The following is a 17,256-nucleotide window of genomic DNA, read 5'->3' as shown; positions in this document are numbered from 1 at the left end:
CAGGAGAAGGGCTGGTGATCCCAGATTTTAGTGTGGTGCCGAGAGCTTATGGCTCTGCTCACCCGAGGAGACGCGAGGAGGACACCAGAGGACAACCACGAGATGTTCCAGTTATACTTCTGGCAAATTCACCCCGTTCCCAGGAAGCTGCCGCATCCCTCCGGCACAGCCTGCAGCCGGGATGTGCTCCCTGCAAACTAAAGCACCCAAAATAACTCAGAATAGGATAAAAAAGAAGAGACATTGAGTAGTCGGTTTATCTGCCTGGGCACATGAAACGCCGCTGTGTAAAAAACCAGCTGAGCCCGCAAACGCCTGGAAACAAAGGGATGGGGGGGGTCTTTTTGTGCTTGGCTTTGCTCCGTTCAGAGCATCCTTGGGCTGTGAGAGCCGTCCTGGCGGCACCCGAAACAAAGGAAAGCCGGGAGCTGTAGGCAGGAGCCAGCTGGGGAAAACCGGGACGAGGAGGAGGAGGCACCCGCATCGCCCTCCCCGGCAGCTGCCGAGCCGGGCTCGCGTGTTGCCGAACACGTTATCCATGGCAGGAAACTCGAGATCAAAGGCGAGGACCGTGCCAGAGCAAGCTATCATCCAAGCCTCCTGCCAAAGGTGTGCACGGGAGGGGGGAAGCAACCTTCAGACACACTCGATGGCACATCCGACGGAGCCGGTGCCGCTCGTGGAGTGACCAAGACCCACGCGTGTTCTCCTCCGTGCACCCCGGCGAAGACAAAGACAGGCTGAACTGAACAAACAAAAAACCAAAACCCCAAACCGCAGGAGGTCCATTTTTACCCGTTGGTTTCCAGTCCCCAGGGTCCCACGCACGTCCCTTACAAAGCGGCGGATGCAGGGAGGGTATGGACGTGCCGGCACGGCAGGAACAGCAGCCCAGCGTAACTCCAAAAAAGCAGCTTTTCCCATTTCTGGGTAGTTTTTTTCTTTGGTTTTCTTTTAAAGCCGAAGAAACCCGCAGCGTCCTGTCTTGGCCCCAGGAAAGCAAGGGGACGTGTCTGATTCCAAGCCAGCGGCTACCGGGAACAGAGGTGACCTGGGGACCCTGAACTGAGCATGGGGTGGGACCCCCAGGAACTCCCCCTCATCAAGAGGGTCCAGGCAGGATGGGCGCTGGGTGGGGACATGCCCCCTGTCCCTTTGTGCCGCCCCAGCCCTCTCCTCCATCCCTCCGGGGTGATGCAGTCCCAGTCCACGGTCCAGAGCTGTGCCCTAGGGCTGTCCCCTCTGCCCCATAACCGGGGCTTTATGGCACCACTACCGTGCTGCCAGACACCTCAAAAGCACAGCCCAGACACCCTGAGAGTCTCCCCTTAGGGGTCTGCGGGATATGGGGGCTGCTCCATTGCCCCGTGGAGGTCCCTACCCCAGAGGGGACTGTGGAGCAGAGAGGGAGGGACCCTGTCCCCCATGGGAGCTGCTGAGGAGGGGGTGCCCCTGCCCCACAGTGGGGATGGAGGGGGAGCCTGTCCCGCAGAACAAGGCACAGGGAGAGGGTCCTGCCCCACAGAGGGCTGGAAAACAGACCCTGTCCCATAGAACAAGGCACAGAGAGAGGGTCCTGCCCAAAGAGCGGATGGAGGAGGGACCCTGCCCCACAGAACAAGGCACAGAGAGAGGGTACAGCCCAAAGAGGGGATGGAGGACAGACCATTGCCTACAGAACAAGGCACAGGGAGAGGTCCCACCGCACACAAGGGGTGGAAGACTGTCCCTTCCACACAGAACAAGGCACAGGGGAAAGTCCCACCCCACAGAGGGGCTGGAAGAGGGTCCCTTCCCCACAGAACAAGGCACAGAGGGAGGGTTCTGCCCAAAGCGGGGATGAAAGAGGGACCCTGCCCCACAGAGGGGTGCACAGGAAGGGGTCGCAGGCACACAAGGGGGATGGAGAGGGGTCCCTTCCCCACGGAACAAGGCACAGGGAGGGGTCCCACCCCACATGGGGGTCCCCAGGGGGGGTCCCCACCCCCATATGGGCGCTCGGGGGGGTTCCGGTCCTCCGGCCCCCCAGGGGGCTCCCGCCCCCCACACTCACCCGCCGCCGCGCTGTCCCGCCGGGGCTCGCGCCGCCCGCACCGCCCGGCCCGGGCAGGACCCGGATGGAGCCGAACCGCCCCGCCCCGCCCGGAGCCGGGCACGGCTTCGCCACGCGCCCTGCGCATGCGCAGACCGGGTGACATCATGGACGGGTGGGAGGGGCGAGGGGACAGGAGTGGACAGCGGAGGGTGGGACGGGGGGTGACACCGGGACAGGATGGGACAGGGAGAGGTGACAGGGAAAGGAGGTGGTAGGGAATGACACGGGGCGGGATGAGACAGAGGAGGTGACGGGGAGGGTCTGACAGGTGATGGGGGTGACACGGGTGACGGGCTGACAGGGGGTTACAGGGAAAGGGGGTGACACGGGGGTCGACGGGGGCAGGGAGTGACTGTGGGGACAGAAGGAGACATTGTGGACATGCGGTGACACTGGGCAGAGGGTGGCACTGGAGACGGGGGTGGTGTAGTGGGGACTTAAAGTGACTGTGGGGCAGGGGGTGATGCTGGGGACGGGATGATGTAGTGCGGACATGCAGTGACTGTGGGAATAAGGGCTGTGCAGACAGGAGGGGACTGTGGAGTCAAGAGATGGCTTTGGGGACGTGAGGTGGCAGTGGGGGACAGGATAGGGTGGCAGTAAGCACAGATGGGGACAGGGCATGGCAGGAACGGGGTGAAGGCGGATGACGGGGGTCGGTGGCAGTGGGGACGGGGTGGCAGGAGGGGTGACGCAGAGGGGACAGGAGGTGGCACCGGGGGTGTTGTGCGAGTGGGCACTGTCCCGCTCTGCTCATTGCTGCCCGCACCCCTCCAGTTGTCCCCATCCCTGTCCCTTTCCCATGGACACGACATCACTTTTGGGGGAAATGACATCACCCTGGAGCTGGGATGTCACCCAGAGCCAGCGTCACGCGCTGGTCCGAGGATATTCTGGATGTGCAAGGGAAGCTGATCCTCTTTTTCCCCCTTCCTTCTCTCTCCGGGCTGCGCGGAGGCCCGGACGCGGCGGTCCCGGGCGCTGTGACAGCGGGGACACTGGGACGAGCATCCCGGGCACGGGGACAGTGGGATGAGCATCCCGGGCGCTGTGACAGCGGGGACAGTGGGATGAGCATCCCGGGCACGGGGACACTGGGATGATCATCCCGGGCGCTGTGACAGCGGGGACAGTGGGATGAGCATCCCGGGCACGGGGACAGTGGGATGATCATCCCGGGCGCTGTGACAGCGGGGACAGTGGGATGCGCATCCCGTGCTCCCGGCCTGACGCGCTGCCGTGGGAGGACTCGCCGACCCTGACCTCGGGATTCCTGAGCGATGAGGCAGGAAGCCGATCCACTGGATGTTTTCACTAGGTGAAGCCTTATTCCCGCTGTGGGAATCCCCGCTCGGCATGGGAGGGATTCGCCTGGACATGCTCGAGCCGGGACTCCTGGTGTTGGGAAGAGAGAGACTGCGGAGCCCCGCAGGGGACCCGCTGCCGGCTGCTGACGGGACGAATTTGGGAAGCAAATGCACTCGGAAATCGAGTTCTGCCGTTCCTCCCACGCGGGCCGGCCCTGGGCACTCCGGGGCAAAGCCTGGAGCTGCAGCCGGAGGGGAGGGAGCGCTGCGAGCCTTGTCCTTGGCACGGAGTCATAGAATTGTTTGGGTGGGAAGGGACCTTAAAGCTCATCTTGTTCTACCCCCCTGCCATGGTCAGGGACAATTTCCACTAGATCAAGTTGTTCCCAAGCCCCGTCCAACCTGGCCTTGGACACTTCCAGATGTGGGGCAGCCACAGCTTCTCTGGACAACCTGTGCCAGGGCCTCCCCACCCTCACAGGGAACAATTTCTTCCTAATATCGATCTAGCCCTGTCCTCTGTCATTGTGAAACCATTCCCCTTTTTCCTGGTGAGAAAAGTGCAGGTTCTAGTCCAAAGTCTCTCTCTGGCTCTCTTGGATCCCCTTTAGGCTCTGGAAGGGGCTCTGAGGTCTCCCTGGATCCTTCCCTTCTCCAAGGGAACATTCCCAGCTCTCCCAGCCTGGCTCCAGAGCAGAGGTGCTCCAGCCCTTGGAGCATCTCCGTGGCCTCCTCTGGACTCTCTCCGGCAGCTCCATGTCCTTCTGATGTTGGGGGTCTCAAAGCTGGAGGCAGCTCTGCAGTTGGGGTCTCACCTGAGTGGGGCAGAGGGGCAGAATCCCCCCTTTCCTGCTGCCCATGCTGTGGGATCAGCCCAGGGCACAGGGGGGGTTCTGGGCTGCCAGCACACACAGCCGGAGCATGTCCAGCCTCTTTCCCTGAATGAGAGAAAATGAAAAACACCCAAAAATGGCCCCATGGCACTCTGGACATGGGCAAGGCAGGGTGTCCATTGGGACTCCAGTGCTGGCACAGGGCTCCCAGACACTGCCTTATGCCCAGGATCAGCTGCTGGTTATAGAGAGCAGCTCCTGCGGTGCACCACCCTCCCTGCCTCAGTTTCCCCCTGGGAAGCACTGCTGCCTGCGTGGGGACATGGCCAAGGAAATTTCCTCGGTGAAAGGCAAAGCAGGCTGGATGGGCAGATCCTTTCTGCCTGCGTGCTGGCAGAAGGATGATGTGGGATGGGGGCACCCAAATTCAGCTAATTGAGGGTGTGGGGATGCATCTCCAAGCCTTGATTCCCCCCCTGGCCACGGAGGGAACCACACTGCTCACTTTCTCCCTGCTCCACGTGCTCCTGCTAATAACACCTTGCTGTATGTATGAGAAAATCCTGGTTTTCCTACTCGATGAGTGATCCAGCCCAGCTGCATGCCCGTACCTTACAAAGATGGGGTGATAAGGGAGGGTGGGTCTGTCCCATGGGTAGGTGGAAGATATCTCCTTTCTCCCTCATTCCTCTCTGACAGTGCTGGACCATGAATGCCACGGCAGATCTGTTGTCACCCCAATTCAAATGGGGTGACCAGGGCAGGGATGGGACTGAAGTGTCCCTGGAAAGTAGGTGGAGGCTGGAGTGGTGGCAGCAGCCCTGTCACTGCCTCCCACAGCCTGTCAGGATGTCCTGCTCCTCTGAAAATTTCTTCTCTGAAAGGATGGTCAAGCCCTGACAGGTGCCCAGGGCAGTGGTGGAGTCCCCATCCCTGGGGGGATTTAACAGCCCTGTGGATGTGGCACTTGGGGACATGGTCAGTGGTGGCCTGGGCAGTGCTGGGTTAAGGGTTGGACTTGATGATATTCAGAGGGCTTTTCTGACCCTTAATGATTCCCTGATTCTCTGATCTACCCCCACATCTTTTCTCTCCTGGTCAAGGGGACCTTCAGCCTCACAAGCCTGGCTTGGCCAGGCTGTTGTGGATGTTGTGTTGTGGATGGGAGACCTGGTGGGCAGAGGAAGGGCTGGGTTCCTGCAGATCATCCTGTTCCCCGCTCCCATGGCATAGCGCTGCCAGGTCCTGGACATCTTCACATTCCAAGCACCCTCCTCCAGCTCCTTCACTGGAAAAAAATCCACTTCACTCTTCTGTTTTTTCCCCTTCTTCATCCATCCTGACTGCTTGGTGTCCCCATTCCTTGCCTCCCCTTCTCCCCTCCTTTCACTTGAGGTCTCTGGGGTGGCCTTGCCAGCTGATCTGAGAGGGACCACGGCCCCTCTCAGCCAAGGACACCCGTTGGTTAATGGTTGTGCTGGATGATCTTAGAGGGCTTTTGCAACATTAACGACTTTATGATTCTATAAATATCAGCGTGTGCCCATCCCATCTCTGCCCCTGAAATGGGATGTGGGGAGCCTCCCTCGCTCCCTCCCCGCTGCGGTGGCGTTGCTCAGCCGGTACCACCGGCGCTGCTCCCCACTCAGGGTGCTGCTCTGCTTCCTCACACTTCTTCTCCACCCCTTCCACGGTGTCAGGACTTTGGCTCTCCCCCTGGCCAGCCCAATGCAGAGCAGGGTGGAGCAGCACAGATTCTTCCTCTTCCTCATAACAGCAATTACCTGGGAGCTTTGATTCATTAATGACTTTGTGAGTTAAGGAATGACCCTGCTTTGGCAGGGCTTGCCCAAGGCTGACCCCCCTCCCACCTCCCTCCTCGGTCCTTGCATCCACCCAGGGCAATCCCACTCCAAGGATCATGCCCTGCTCAGCAAGCAGAGCAGGTGTTGCTCCTGGGTGGCAACCAAAACCCTGCGGCTCTTCCTCTTCCTCTTCATCACGCTCCGAGGGGCTTGGCTGCAGCACAGGATCCTGCCAGCCCCAATAGGAAAGGGGAATTGAGGTAGTCCCTGCTCTCATCCAAGCTGGAAAGTAAATTGGGTTGGAGCCTGTTTGCAGGTGCTTGAAAATGAAACAGCACAACCTGAATCCATGTGGGTCCATCCTCATCCTCCTGCTCCTGCCCCAGACCAAAAATGTGCCAGGGAAAAATGACCAACCTGGGCATCACCAGGCAAGGCTGAAAGCTTCGCTGGGGACGATGTGGCTGTGGGGCTCAGAGCCACAGGCTGGGACTGATCCTGCTGGGAATGTGCCTGGCAGTTTGGGGTGTTTGGCACAGCCTGGAGCTGGGCTCAGCACTGTCAGGATGGAGAGCTGATTGCCGTGGGGATTTTCCTACCACTGAGGTCAGGAAAGCTTTTCAAGTGCCTTCTTCTGGAGCAGGAACCGTTTGCTGGAGGATGCAGGTGGTTCCTGAGAGGCGAGGAAGCAGTTGGGAATTCCCGTCAGGCAGCCAGACCCTCTCTCACCCCATTAACACCACTGGGCTCTGCCTGCACCCTCCTGCTCTGGGAAAAAGACCCTCATTGAGGCTGAATGTGCTTGTCCTGGAAGGAGCCAGCATTGGCACAAGGATGGGCTCGCAGGGAAGAGCAGAGGATGGGTGGCAAATGGAAAAGTGGGCTCGGGTGGATGCAGCTCCAGCGATGGAAAGATTGCAGTGGGGAGAGGGCAGAATTGCCCTCACCCTCAGTGATGTACAGCCTGTGGATGGATGGGGAGGGAGAGGAATAAAGGAGGGTGTCTTTGGAAAGAAAAAAATTTAAAAATCTATTAATAGTAAATGAGGAAGTTTCCTAACAGGAGGTCAAACTGGTTTGTTGGAGACACCGTGTCCATTGGCCGCGTGGTGACCGGGAATGGGATGTCCCACTGCATCCATGCTGCCAACCCCATGTCCCTGGTGGGGATGGGGCATTAGAATGTCACTTCAGGGACCAAACTAGAGCCAAGAGCTGAGGGAGGGGAGCCAGATTCCGCCTTATCCCTTAGGAATGCACCAACACCTCATCCCACCCATCAGAAACACAGGCAGGGAGTGAAACCAGCCGGATCCTTGGATTCAACAAAATCCACTAGAAATGGACAATATGGACAAGGAACGTGCATGCACAGTGGGAGGGGAGCTCCTGCTGGCACACAGCCATGGTCCAACTCTGCTGGTATCCGTCCCCTGGCTGGGACTGGGGGGAGCTGCTCCGCAGGAATGCGAGGCGAGGGCCAAGCCAGGGGAATGCTTTCCACATTATATTCTCTCAGTTTCCGGCAATTTGCTGCTTCGGGACTTCCTAAGCCAGAGGTTTTATCTGTATCTTTCTGCTTTACAGCACTTGATGGGCTTGTGGAGAGGGGGTGATCACATGTGTGGTGTTTCCTTGGGAGAAAAGAGTTTAAAAGGAAGAGCAGGCATGGGAATAGGCACTTTTGGGGCAGCTGTGGTTCATCCCAGGGTTGATTTATGCTTTAAACATAATAAATGATGTGGATAGAGCAACGTGAAACCCCCCTCCTCCTCCTCTCTGCCGGGAGTAACGTGGAGGGCTGAGCAGGATTCAGCCCTGGGGCCAGAGGGTTTCCACATGAGGCTGCAATACAAAACATCTGGAGAACATCAGCCATAAAGAGACAGGAATGCTCCAAGCTGGGAATGGGTCCAAGCTGTCCCTTGCAGGCTCAGACAGTCACACACACACACTCACTGTCTCATCCCAGAGCTCTGCCAGCCCTTGGGGTGGGTTTTTGCTAGAGGAACATCCTGTCCAGGAGCATTTGGAGTTTGCAGGTGGGATCCATCCCAGGCACATTTCTGGGGCATGCTTGGTCACAAGACTGTGCAGGAGCTGGATTTGGCTGCTCCAGTGATCTGCCACTGGCATCCTCCCAAGACTCAGCAGTTTCATGGATTTTACTCCCCTCTGGGCAGCTGTGTTGGGAATACAAGGCAATTCCCACCTCACCAGGAGCAGCCACCTCCCTCTAACACATGGATTTAGTTGTAGGGTGGAGTGATGGACAAAAATTTTGGGGTTGAGGGTAGTTTGGTTTCTGGAATAATTTTTCTTTTTGGGAGTAGGGATCTTGGAATCAAAGCAGGAGGATGGGAGCAGAGAGTCCAGAGCAACTTTATTAAACAGTGTCCCTTCCTCAGATTTGTTCCACAGATTGGTTTGTTTGGGACCACACTCAATCAGCCAGGATTAATTTAAAATTAGGCTGGGAAAAACCTTGCAGGAGCATCCACAGGGCTCCTGGATAAAGCCAGGGACAACTTTTAAATGTGGAAAATTTCCCAGGAGGTGAAAATTGGAGGAAATTGATGGTCTTTAAGGTCCTTTCCAACCCAGACCATTCCATAATTCCCTGACTCTGTAACCTGGGAGGATTCAGAGGGGAGCTCATGGGATGGACAACATCAAAGGTCTCTGGATATAAAGGGCCACCATCCAGGAAATGGGATGACCAGAGATCTGATGGCTGAATGCTTTTGGAGCTGAGGACACTGAATCTGGGACCCACTGCACTTTCCTGCCTCATGGGAAGAGCGGGTCCTGCACGTAGCAAATGCTTGTGCAGAGCAAATAATTTCTATCTAAAATAAATAAATAACAATACAAAAACAACCTAAAGAAAAATAAATCCTCTGGAGCCTCTGCAAGAAATGTCATCTCCAGCCCTGTTCTCTTGGCTACCACTGGGCACAAGCCAGAGGGGCTCATTAACCTGTCTCTTCCACGTCTGAAAATCCATGGAAGTGGTCATCAAATGCCTGTGCACTGAGGAGAGGCAGACGCTGAGGCAACTCTTCTGAAGTTGTCTTTAAGTTAGGAGAGAGGAAAGTCCCCACCCTTTGCACCGAATGGGGATTTACCTCCTGCAAGTACAGGCAGAGCCTCAGCTCCTGATAGCATCTCACGGGGATGTAAACACAGGGAGCTGGCCAAGCCTTCCCGTGGAGCCGGATGAACCTGGTTGGGAGAGCGGGGAGAAGGAAATGCTGAATGCATCAGCAGTCACCCGAAAGGACTCTTTGCTAAGCCTTCCTCCAAAGGGTTTTTTTTTGGCCAAGGTCTTGGCCTTTCTCAGAGCTCTTTGCCTTGCGGTTGCAAGAACTTGATGAGTCAGCAAATCCTGCCCATGGGTCATTTCTAAGCGTTTATTTATCTTCCTCAGTGTCCGCATTGAGCCATCAAACACCTGGAAAACACGGTGCTGTGCTGGCAGTGGGATGATGAGATGCTCGTCCTGACCATCTGGGTCTGTCTTTAACCCCCAAACGAGGGTTTGCAGTTCCCCCACAGTATCACCGCCCCCTGGCACCAAAGTGAGGTGAGAAGGGACTTCCCAAGCCATGTGCAGACAACAGCTATGGTCCTCCTGCAAAGCTGCCCCAGCCCTGGGAGCCATGGAGAGGAGCAGGTGGATGTTTGGGAAGTTGGCATCGGTGTCATCCAGATATTTTTGTGGCTGAGCAGGTGGGAAGCGGCGCTGGGTTTGTAATGTGAGCCCGGGCAGAGTAACCCAGATGTCACCCCGTGCTGCAGAAAGCAATCCCAAGCCTGTAATGGAAGAATGCTGGCTCCTTATTGGACTTAGAGCAAGTAGAAGAGGCAGTGGGTGAGGAGGGAAGGGTGGGATCCTCTGTTGGAGCTGTAATTGAGGTGGTTGTCCAAGGAGAGAGTGGATGGGGAGATTGGCACTTATTTTATTCCTTGCTCTGCACGAGCTGGGCAATAAAGTGAGAGAAGGTGCAAGATCCCACCTGCACCCCAAAATCCTCCAGTGCTTGCAGAGGAACAATGGCTGGGAGCCCTCTGTCCCAGACACATTCCCATGCCTCAGTTTCCCCAGTGTAAAATATGGATTAAAACCCTTGAGGGGGGTTTCCTTGCTCTTGAGTGGGCTTGGGGCTCCATAAACATGATGATGCTTACGGTGTTTTCTCCATTTTGCTATGAAATCCTCCTCAAACACCTCTCCCTCAGGAGAAATCCCAGCCCAGAAGCACCTTCCCAAAATGGAAGCTGTGCTAGAAGAAGGCTTCACCTCCTCTCCCACCCTGACAGGAGAGCTGCACGTGGCAGGTCTCATAAGGCAGGTGTGGCATCGGCTCTTTTTCCATAAACCCTCTCTGTGTTTTCTCTCTGGATAAAAGCGGAGACTGGAATAACCAGGGCTCAGCAATTGGAGTAATTTCTTGGCATAGGGAAAGCCAGCTCATCACACGTCCACACCCGTGATGTCCTTGCCTGTCACCAGGCTAATTGGGGAGGTGATGCTCCACCACCTCTCTTCTTCCTGGGCAGTGCTGGGAGCAGTCCAGATAAGCTGCTGCCTCTGTGAGGCTTTATCCTGCCCCAGGAGTGTTTATTCCTGAGCCTCACGACATCCTGGAAGTGAACTAATCCTCTTTTGACAGCTGGGGAAACTGAGGCACAGCCCACTGGGGTGACCTGTTCTCCCCGGGGACATCTGCCTTTGCCATGTTGTCCTTCTCAGGCACTGAGTGATGCTTCACACTGCCCTCGGGAATAGAGGGGGAGAGATCAGCAGTTCCCATGGGAAATGTGTGGGACACCATCACATGGAGGGGAGAGGACAGGAAGCTCTGGAAAATATTGCAGCTCCCCAGAATGTGAACAACTCAGGGTCAGAGCCTTGGCTTGAGCTGAAGAGGATTATTAACTCTGCAGAGCAGGGCTGGGAGACTTGTACTCAATACAAGGTTGTCCCAAGGCCTTGGGAGTGGCCTTGACCCAGTAAACTTGGGATGTGTCCTCATAATTTTGAGGCTGGTGTTGGTCAGTGGCATTGGGTGACCTCACTCAGTTGTTGGCTAAAGCCCACCCTGAGCCTGGGTGCAGAAGATGCTCTTCACCAGCTGTCTCACCAGCTCCAGGCAGAGCCAGGAGAGCTCATGATGCCCTTCCAGCCACCAGCTTTTCCACGGGGCAGCAGGAATTTTTGAGCTGAGCACCCCTGGGGTTATTTATGATCTATGGAGAGGGCTGGTCCAGGGAGGAGGCTCCTGACTCCATTCACGTATCCCATGCCTTGTTTTGTGCACGGGTGAGGAGTGCTTGACCTGGGCAATGCTTCATATGCCTCTGGCTGGATGCCTTTCCCATAAAACTGGGGCACACTGCATTCAGCTGGCAAGCTGGTAGGGAGCTTTGGCTCAGCTGGACTTGGCTCCAGCTCTGAGACTTCAGCCCAGTCCCTCGTGAAAACCTACCCTTGGCACTGGAGGAATAGTCTGGATGGACCTTGGGTCTTGCAGTGCCTTTTTATAGCTCTGTTTGGGTGGGGAAAGCTGAGCCACCACGTGGAAATTCCCACTGGAGAGAAAAGGGTCCAGTTGCTCGTCTGCATGATCCATGGGATCGAGGGGGACATCGAGCTGGGGACCCCTCTGAAGGCACCACAGGGTGGGAGACCAGCAGTGCTTCTGCGACCACCTTCCTAAGGGAGGAACAACCTCTTCCCAAGGGCCACCCATCCCTCCTGTGCCCACGCCAGGATGGAGGCATGGCTGCAAAGGAGGGAGGCGGGGAGCAGGAGTTTGGTGGATCTATTTCCATCCCTGCCCTCGATGCGGCGCAGAGCCCTGGGCACCGCCAGGTGTTATGCAACTGCTTGGAATCAAAACACTGACGTCAGAGACTTTAATTAGCAGCGGAAAAGTGTTTCAGGGATGCTGTGGAAGGATTCTGTGCCACCGGGTCCCTCTCCCCAGGACTGGGATACATCTTGGGAAGGGTGAGGTCTCACTGTGCCCCTCCAGCCCCCAAAAGCAGCCAATGGTTTGTGCAGATGGTCCCCAATATGTGTGGGGCACTCAAGAATCTGTATTCCCTTTTCCCCCAGGCTCTGAGGTTTGTCTTGGTGTTTCCCAGAGCCATCAGTAGGTCTTTGCATTTTGTGGATAACACCAAACTGGGGAGCAGGGTGGCCATTCAGCAGGATGGAGGATGAGGCACCCAGGACCCTGCTGAAGTTCAGCAGAGGCAGAAGTCACGTCCTGGGACAGGCTGGACACCTGCAGAGCAGGATCTGGGATCACTTCAAGACCATGCCTGGGGACCATGTCCCATTTTGGGCTCCCCAGTCCAAGAGAGCCCTTGGTGTGCTGGGGCCAGCCCAGCAGATCCACCAGGCAGGGTGGGATGCACTTTGTGGGAGGGAAGGGGAAAACCACAGGTGACCTGTGAGAAGATGTCACCACTGCTGCCAGTATTCACTCCAAGGAGACGTGAGCAAATCCAACCTATTTGCATACTGAGACCAATGTGCATATTGAGATAATTCTTCCTGATGTCCTGGTTGCTTTGCTCAAACCCATGAAGAAATGGAGATTTTCTCCTCTGCTTGGAGCAAAACACTCGCCCCGCTGGGCAGAATTCAGCCCCAGGGAAGCGGGAAGGTGGGTTCCCAGTGGATTGTTGAGGATCTCTGGCTGCAGCAGGGTGATGGACACCCGTGAACGAGGCAGCCTCAAGTCTCATCACACTCATATCCCTGATCTTGTTTTGATACAACTAATGATGTTTTATTCCCCAGTGAGCTCTTGTTCAAAGCTCATCTCATTCTGCAGCTCAGCTTGGCTGCTATGCTTCCTCAGAGGGGGAATATTCCTCCAAGCTGTGGCTCAGACAAGATATTTTTGGCATAATTGGGCTTCTACTTGGCATTCATCATTTCCAGACATTTGCCTTGAAAATCGCCTCCAAGGTGTCCTGGGGGGATGCTGGGGTTGAGCTGCTGGGCTGCTTCCATCTCCTTGGCTCATCAGGCTCTGCTTTCTGCTGGAAATCATGACCCCATGGAGAGCCCAGAGGTCACTCTGGTGGTGGATGCAGGAAAATTGTGGAGGTGGCAGGAATTCTCTGGTAACAGGGCTCTGACCATCCTGTGGTCACAGAAATTGGAGGGGAGACACAGTAAGACCTGGAAATACACCAGGTAACTCATTAAAACACACCCACCCGTGTCCCAAGGGGACCAGGAAGCACGTGGGAGCTGATTCCCTGTAAAATCCCAATTTCCAGTCTCCAAAGGGTCTGTCTTTGCTTGGGATGCAAGCAGAGCTGAGGGCTGGGAATGTCCAGCTTGTGATTTGGACTGGAGTAACTCCAGGGGGTATTTCTGGGCCCCTGGCACTGATGGGATCTCCGTGCTGTCGGTTTCCAAAGCTGGATCTTGGTGATTCCCTGCGTGGCCTGACACACTGCCATCCTCTAGTGGCTGTATCCAGAAGCACAGGAGTGCTGGTGTGGGGAAGTCTCCGGAGCCACGAGCACCATGCAGGGAGGCGGCTCTTCCCTGGGGAGCTGGAGTGTGGGGTTTGAGGATATCCATGGATGTTCCGCTTTCCTCCACCCACACCAAATGTTGGCCGCGGCTTTTCTTGCTGGAAAAGTGCTTGGTGTCCACTCCCAGTGGTCTCTGTAGACTCGTAATTTTGTGTCAGTGACACCAAGCTCCTCCGTGGGCTTCATGTCTTGGGTCTGGCCCTCCAAGGAGGGGTGGATTTGGGGGCAACCTGCTAACTCAACTCATGCAGATAAATTCCTTGGGAACGTCTGGAATTAAGAGTTCTGTTAGATGCGAATGCAAGATCCCATCTTCGGGAGTTTTTTGTAGGCTGTGGTCTCAGCATCTCCCCCTTTTACTTCAGCCCCATCTGCAAAGTGTTCTTGAGTTGAACCCACTGCTTGGACCTGCAGCTGTGTGGAGGTTGTGTAGTGTTGGGGAGGACAGAAAAGACCCTTCTTTCCTCTTCAGTGAGGGATATAGGACCAGGAGGAGGTGGTAGGATGGTTCGTGTGGGAGATGACAAGGTAAAAGGGATGACTTCAGAATTATGGAATACCCTGAGCTGGATGGGACCCACAAGGATCACTGAATCTGGCTCCTGGTCCTGCATGGACAACCCCAAAAATCCCACCCTGTGCCTGAGAGCATTGTCCAAATTGTCCTTGAGCTCTGGCAGCCTTGTGGCTGTGACCATTCCCTGGGGAAGCCTCTCTGGAGGGTCATGGCTTGGGTGGCTGTTGGGGTCCAGTAGAGGACACCAGCAACTCAGTGCAGTGATGGGAGGGAGAGTGGCAGGAGTGAGGGGACAGAAAAGAGATAACCACAGAAGGGAGCTCTAAAGCAAATATATATATATAATATTTAAGACAGGACCTGAAATGAGGCCCTGAGCCAAATCTCAGAACCCTGGTGAGGACATGAGTGTCACAGGGCCTGTGATGGGGCTGGCACAGGATATTTGCTTTGAATCCTGAGAGTCTCGTTTTCCCTGCCTTCCTTCCTCTCCCAGACAGGGTCCCTTCTCACAGCAGGATTTCCTGTGGTGATGGACACAGCTGTCCCAGCTGCTACTGACCTCCCCTCTGTTCACCCACTGATGGAGAGGGATACAGGAGTTGGGGCAAGAAGGGAGATGGGGATTAACCATAGAATTCCAGAATGGTTTGGGTCGGAAGGGACCTTATGGATAATCTGATCTCCACACCCCTGCCATGGGCAGGGACACCTTCCACTAGATTGGGTTGCTCCAAGCCCCATCCAGCCTGGCCTTGCATGGATATATTCCCAAATATCCTTTTGGATCCTGACCCCGCTTCTGTCCCCTGTCCAAGAGTACAAAGGTTTGAAATCTCACTCAATTCTTGAAGTTTGGCACAAACTTGAAACACAGCTTAAAAATGTGGTGGAAATCCACCTCTTTGCACAATAAACTGCATTTTTGTTGCATTGCATCTTGCACGACGTGATCCTGGTTGGTGAAAGGAGAGCTTAGGGATCAAAGTAAGAACACTAATTAATAAAGAAATTATCATAGAAACTAATTCAGAATGATCTGGCAGGGATTCAGATGATGTGGGCTGTTAGCTGAGATACCTCGTGTTTTTCTTACTGCCCTGACTTGTGTGAGTGTCCACAGAAACACTGCAGGAATAGATCTTCATGCAACAAAAATGCCTGGTCCCTTCAGCTGCAAAAAGGAGCCTGAAAAGATGGTTCCAAAGCAAGAAAACAGACAAAAAAACCCCAGATGAGATAGTTTAACGTGCCAAAAATTCCTGAGTCAGTGTTCCTGAGGCCTGAACGTGCTGGCCTGTCCGTGCTGCTGATCCCAAATGAGATGTAAATATTCTTGGCCAAAGCAGGGTTTCAGGTTGCTCACAGCTTTTGCTGCCTCTGCAATTCCGACGTTTTGTGGTTTTGATGGAAATCTGCTTCCCTCCAGCTGCCTGTCGCTGGACTGCATCTCCAGCTGCATTTCCCACTGCCTCTGCCCTGAGCAAGACCAGAGCTCTGCAGTGATGTTCCCACATGTGGTCAGTGGCTGAGCTGCTGGAAACCCCAGGTCAGTTGTGACATTTGGGACGTGCAGCCTGGTGAGGCTTTTCATGGTCTGACTGGGGACTTATGGGTCATGATCCTGCTTTTCCCAGGGCAAAGAGGGCTGCTTTGTTAATTTGGAGCAAGCAGAGCCTTGTTTGTGGAATTAATTCGGTTGTACTGTGCCCTTGCTAGGTCCCAAAACATCCCTTTTATTTTGTCTTCTGCTGAGGATGACATTTTCCATGGTCCAAGGCCATGTGTGATTCTCCTGTGGTTCTGTTCACAGCTCAGAGAGAGCATCACCTCTGGGAATCCTGGTGCCCCAGGAACTGCTCGTGGTCTGGAGAACACTAAAGGCTCCTGTAGATACCAGAAAGCTCTGAACTGGATTAGTTTGCATCTCTATCCCTTCTCCCAGTGAGGTGACAATTGATGGCACTGCGATGCCCACAGAGGATGGGCTGAGAGGACCTTCTCTGACCGAGGCTGTGCTTGTAGGACTTTATCTGGAGCACGTGAAGAGTACCCTGCCCTCCTTCTGCATGGAAAATGGGCCTCTCTGCTTTTTTTCTTTTCCCATTTTCATCCATCCATCCATCCATCCATCCATCCATCCATCCATCCATCCATCCATCCCTCACTCCTTTGTGGTGCCCCAGGGCAGCTCTATTTCAGTGGCTGGTGAGGTGCTGCCTGTCTAAGGGGAGAGCTGGGATCTATCATTAACACATTCCCTGTTTTTCTAAGACTTTGCCTTTAATTACTGATAACTCTGCCAGACTCTACTCTTTTTTCCCCAGGCTGGCTGGCTGCCTCCAGGCTGAAAGGGTTTTGGAAAATTTCAGCTAAAATAATTCAGCATTTTGCAAGAATTAGATTAGATTGCTCCAGTTGGGCGGGAAGCTTCCAGCTGTTTTCTGCAGCCGTTTCATCCCTGGTGTGCATCCGAGGGGGCCCTGAAAGCCGGGGGCAGGGAAGATCCTTGAATTCACTGAACCAGCTGAGCCTGCCAAGGATGGGACTGTCCTTGAGCAGATCCCGTCCTTGTCTGGCAGCCACTCGCCTCTGCTGGCCATGAGCCTGCTGTGACTGCTCCTGGTAGAGCAAGGCTGCTCCTTCCTACACTGCTCCACCAGGGAAAAGGGAGAAAGGGCTGTTGGAGACTGCCCTGAAGCTCTTTATATCTTCCTAAAATCCCTTATTGGTCCCAGAGAAGTTTGTATTACGTGCATTCTGCAGACCCAGCGCTTCCTCCATCCCCAAGAATCAATTCACCAGAAGCAAAATCGCCCTGGGGAGGCGCCCTGGGGCACCCTGTGGAGCTAGTAGATTTAGCAGAGGACCTTCAAGGTGCTGAAGCTCCTCTAGAATAGCAGGTGGGATATCCCAGTCCAACACCTCTGGCCCACTACACAATTCATCCAAGTCCCTGTGTCCTAAGCCCTGTCCTGTAGTGGTAGGATGGGACTGTAATGCTGTGCCAGGATGAGTGCAGGGTCTGTGACCCTCACTGGAGCCTTGGGGTCTTCATTTTGTCTCCTTTTTTACATCTTGTTCCTCATGCCAAGGGGGTGTTGGTGGATGAGAAGCTTGACATGACTCA

At 55.1% G+C, this 17,256-nt stretch overlaps 1 protein-coding gene across 2 annotated transcripts in view; it reads right to left on the bottom strand.

Annotated features, from left to right (window-relative positions):
• RNF24 (ring finger protein 24) overlaps positions 1-2,130 on the bottom strand; it is a 28,931-nt gene extending 26,801 nt beyond the window's left edge. Inside the window, exon 1 of one of the 2 annotated variants that reach the window (XM_039551144.1) lies at positions 2,054-2,130. The gene's annotated coding sequence lies outside the window, so the exon portion shown is untranslated. The remainder of the gene's footprint in view (positions 1-2,053) is intronic. The other variant, XM_039551145.1, reaches the window with a different exon arrangement.
• Between the last annotated feature and the right edge of the window lie 15,126 nt (positions 2,131-17,256).

This window comes from Corvus cornix, chromosome 4 (assembly GCF_000738735.6).
Source record: "Corvus cornix cornix isolate S_Up_H32 chromosome 4, ASM73873v5, whole genome shotgun sequence".
NCBI classification, from domain to species: Eukaryota; Metazoa; Chordata; class Aves; order Passeriformes; family Corvidae; genus Corvus; species Corvus cornix.
Note: the sequence above shows the minus strand (reverse complement) of the source record. Positions and strands in the feature narration are given on the sequence as shown.